Source organism: Symphalangus syndactylus, chromosome 10 (genome assembly GCF_028878055.3).
Source record: "Symphalangus syndactylus isolate Jambi chromosome 10, NHGRI_mSymSyn1-v2.1_pri, whole genome shotgun sequence".
NCBI lineage: Eukaryota > Metazoa > Chordata > Mammalia > Primates > Hylobatidae > Symphalangus > Symphalangus syndactylus.
This window is the reverse complement of record NC_072432.2, coordinates 129,644,189-129,649,130: the sequence shown is the minus strand read 5'-3', so window position 1 is coordinate 129,649,130 and position 4,942 is coordinate 129,644,189. Positions and strand designations below refer to the sequence as shown.

Here is a 4,942-nt window from a genome sequence, read left to right as displayed (position 1 = left end):
ATGGCCTTAGTAAAATAAAAGCCTTTACTTTAGGGCTGTATTCCCTATAATATGAGAATGATGGTATGGGAGGGTGAGTAGTGAAGCTGGGATAACTAGCTGGGATTGAAATTCTGTCCTAGGCTCCCTGCACACTGGGCATGACAAACTTGTGATGCATAAAGCCCTACATGTTCTAGAGGAGATGAAGAGAGGTTGAGAGCAATGGCAAATGGAGAAGGCCTTGTTTAGGAAAAGAGACAGCTCTTTGCTGAGACCTCAAAAATGAGGCCAATGTTAACAACACCAGCTTACTTCAAAGGGCAGATACAACCATTCACCCCTCACTGGGACTAGACCAGAAAGCAAAACAACTGGTAACTTCTCATAGGGATCTAGGGATGACCTAGAGAAATCCAGGTATAACCAAGGTCAATTATTACTCTCCTCAACTTCCATAAAAATGCAGACCCCCCTTCTCACATCCAGATACCATTTAGTCAAAGTAAAGGAAAAAATGAAATCTAAAAGACTGAACTATTACTTGAAGAGACTCAATCATCCAAAGTCACTATTAAACTATTACTATACTCTTATGCTTGGGAGGAAAACTTTGTATAGAAACCTAGACCTTTCAGAAAAGATTCCATTGGTACTGAGATAGCTGGCTACCCATATGCAGAAGAATGAAACTGGACCCCTACCTTTCACCATATACAAAAATTTACTCAAGATAGATTAAAGATTTAAATGTAAGACCTCAAACTGTGAGAATCCTAGAAGAAAAACCTAGGAAACAGCATTCTGGACATTAGCATTGGGAAAGAATTTGTGACAGAGCTCTCAAAAGCAATTCCAACAAAAACAAAAATTGACAAGTGGGGCCTAATTAAACTAACGAGCTTCTGCACAGCAAAAGAAACTATCAAAAGAGAAAACAGACAACTTACAGAATGAGAGAAAATATTTGCAAACCATGCATCTGACAAAGGTCTAATATCCAGAATCTATAAGGAACTTAAACAACTGAACAACCAAAAACCAAATAACCTCATTTTAAATAGGCAAAAGATAGGAACAGACACTTCTCAAAAGAAGACATACAAGCACTAACAAAAATGAAAAAATGTTCAGTATCACCAATCATCAGAGAAATGCAAATCAAAACCACCATGAGATACCATCTTACTCCAGTCAGAATGGCTATTATTAAAAATCTACTATTGAATCATGAGGTCCTATAAAACAAAAATAAAAAAACAACAGATACTGGCAAGGCTGAGGAAAAAACGGAATGCTTATACACTGGTGGGAGTGTGAATTAGTTCAGCCTCTGTGGAAAGCAGTTTGGGGATTTCTCAAAGAACTTTAAGCAGAACCACCATTTGACCCAATAATTACATTATTGAGTGTATACCTAGAGAAAAATAAGTCATTCTACCAAAAAGGCACATGCAGTCCCATGTTCATCGCAGCCCTATTCACAATAGCAAAGAAATGGAAATCAATCTAGGTGCCTATCAGTGGCGGATTGAATAAAGAAAATGTGGTACATATACACCATGGAATACTACTACACAAGCATAAAAAATGAAATCATGTTTTTTGCAATAACATGAATGCAGCTAGAGGCCATTATCCTAAGGAAATTAATGCAGGAACAGAAAACCAAATAGCCAAATAGTACATCTTCTCATTTATAAGTGGGAACTTAACATTGAGAACTTGTGGACATGGCGATGGGAATAATAGACACTAGGGACTACTAGAGTGGAGACAGGGTGGGGGGCAAAGGTCAAAACACTAACCATTGGGTACAATGCTCAGTACATGGGTGATGAGATCAATTATACCCCAAACTACAGTATCATACAATATACCCAGGTAACCAACCTGTTCTTGTACCCCCGAATCCAAAGCAGAAGTTAAAATCATAAAAAAGTAAAAATTTAAAAAAAAGTCTTTGAGACACACGCACACATACACACACAAAAGAAAAGATGGCATTATTATCTGACAGGTTGAAGTGCCGTTACTACCCAGTGGAGTGGTATCTGTCACAAAAATCACATGTGTTACAGAAAAAAACATCAAGATCATTTTCTTTGTACATCCAAGTTGTTCTTTCAGCAAATATGGAACCACCCTATGTGACTACATGATTTAATGTTTTCTTCTCACCAAGCTAAACACTTTGAGATTAGGAAGCAGCACATCTTTTTTTTTTTTGCATTTACTGCTGGTTCAGCCCACAACTGAGCACAGTAGGCGCCCAGGAATAATTGTTGAAATGCTGCTTTGGGTCCCAAAGAAAGGGAAGATATCTCTCTAGTACTTTTTCCCAGCCAATTAAAAGAAAGAAATTCACACACCGTATGTGATTCTTTTCAGGACATTTTTTTTTTCTTGCATCTGTCTTGCTAAGTATTGGTTTGGGAATCAGATCTGGCCTTACTACAGCCTCCTCTGACTGTTATAACCCAGGAAGCAGCTCCAAAACAAGACAGGCCAATTAGTAGTGCATCTAATTTTCCTAATTTCCAAAACCCTCCATCACAATGAGGCTATTACAAGAAAATTAACCTCTAGCAGTTGAAATCACTCAGTGTGGAGTTTAGCCAGGGGCAGAAAACAAAGCTGGGATTTCCACAGACAGAAAGCATGGAGGTTTTCCTTTCAAATGACTGTGAAAAGTCAGCCAAAATATGGAAACCTTTTTATTCCACTGACTTTTGCAATTCTCTGGCAAGCAGACAATTTTGAGCAGGCAATAGAATAAAGAAGCAATAGAGTGGAATCCGTCTGGAAGGACAGACTTTCACTCAGTGACCTTGAGTGAATGGAAATGGAGAACAAAAAACAGAACAGAGAGTCAGAGAAAGAGAAAAAGAAAACAGCTTCTAAAGCAATCTTAGTCTTATAGGGGACAATAAGGGAATGCTTTAACGAATGCATGAAGATTTGTAGTTGTTATGTGTCAGCTAACATAATAGGTACGTTCTTAGAATGGAAGGTGAATAGATTTTTAATATATAAATCAATTTTTTATTAAATGCGGTCAGGAAAACATACCAAGAAAGTGTTATTTTTTAATAAGTAAAAAGTAGCCTCTGATGAATCTGTATTGCAAATTTGTGATTTCTTTTATGCATTTATTAAAACAGCCCAGTAAGTGCCCTGATCTCCAATCAGGAATTAGACCCCAAGGAGGAGTTTCATGTACTTCATCCTGCACCTATGCAGTAAAACCCCTCTGACAACTCGCTCCTTGAGACAAGTGTGTAGAAAGTATTCACTTTCCTTGCTTTAACCCGGTTAGAGTTTGGGGAAACGGCCTTGTCTGCTCACGTAACATGAAGTTCCATATGATATTTCTTCAGCAAGGGAACTTGGTTAGAAACGCCATTTTACTTTAAAAGAACTTAGCAGAAAGCTCCATTTACTGCTACTCCATTTACTGGGTTGATTTAAAAACAAACAAACAAATAAAAACCTTCCATCTACTTGGTAGTAAAAGCACCTAGAGGATGTTAAAGTTCTTATTGGCCCCATCAGGTCTTCTCTCCAAAATGTAAATTTTTGCCATTCATGCAAGCCTGGGCAACGAGGCTCAGGAGCTAGTCACTGTTTTTCTGGCAATAGCAGATAATTAACCAGAGCCCTAGTAAAAGCAAGAATAAAAAGATGTCGAGAGCACGTGCACCTACCTGACCACCTTGTGGACCTATGTGGAGAGAGCAGCCCAAACAATTCAGACAACTCAGGATTGTCTAGAATTCATCAGGAAGGGCAGTAAAAAGAGCAATTTCTCTCCGACTTTAAGGTGCACAGGAGTTACCTGAGGATCATGTTAAAAATGCAGATTCTGCTTTTTGCTCCTTTCCAGCATTCAAGACATCAAAGTGAGGATGTGGTGGGTCCTCTTGGTGTGAAATTTTGGATTTCCCTGGGTCTTCCAATAGGAACCGTGATCAACTGTGCTGGTAACACAGAAGCCAAAAATCTCTATGTCATCTCTGTGAAGGGGATCAAGGGTGAGCTGAACAGACTTCCTGCTGCTGGTATGGGTGACATGATGATGGCCACAGTCAAGAAAGGCACACCAGAGCTCAGAAAGAAGGTAGATTCAGTGGTGGTCATTTAGCAACAAAAGGCAAACTGGAAAAAAGATGGCATGTTGTTTTATTTTGAAGATAATGCAGTGGTTATAGTGAACAATAAAGGTGAGATGAAAAGTTCTGTCATTATAGGACCAGTTGCAAAACACTGTGCAGACTTGTGGCCCCAATGAATGATTCTCTGGCATATTTGTAATAAAAAATTTTAAATCCATGAGAAAGTATTTGTCAGCCCCCACTCAAAAAATGCAGATTCTGATTCAGAAGATCTGGAATGAGGCCAGAATTATGCATTCCTAACAAGCTTTAAGGTAATACTGATGCTGCTGGTCCATGGTCCACATCTTGAAAAGCAAGGCACAAGATGACATGACACATATTTGAGATCCAAAATAAAAACTATAGAGTTTAGTTTCCTTGCTTATTTTTCCTCCCTCAGTACCATCTAGGTAGGTAGCATAAGTATCAGTTTAAGAACATTCAAATTGTAAACAGTTTTGGTTATGGGAGGATGCTAGTAAAAGTGAACTTCTTTTTGGGGTCCAGTAAACATTATCCTTCACGTGATGCAGTAATTTTTTTTTTTTTTTTTTAGATAAGGCTCTCAACTTTGTTGCCTAGACTGGAGTGCAGTCCTAGGAACACGGCTCACTGTAGCCTCAACCTCCTGGGCTCAAGTGATTCTCCTGCCACAGTCACCTGAGCAGCTAGGAGTATAGACACCACCACCATGCAGAGCTAATGTTTTGTACTTTTTGTAGAGATGGGGTTTCACCATCTTGCCCAGGCTAGTCTCAAACTCTTGAGCTTAAGTGATCCTCCCTCCTTGGCTTCCCAAAGTGCTG

At 39.0% G+C, this 4,942-nt stretch overlaps 1 pseudogene; it reads left to right on the top strand.

The window, feature by feature from the left end:
- Positions 1-3,332: 3,332 nt before the first annotated feature.
- Positions 3,333-4,270, top strand: LOC129491674 (large ribosomal subunit protein uL14-like; annotated as a pseudogene).
- The last annotated feature ends 672 nt before the right edge of the window (positions 4,271-4,942 follow it).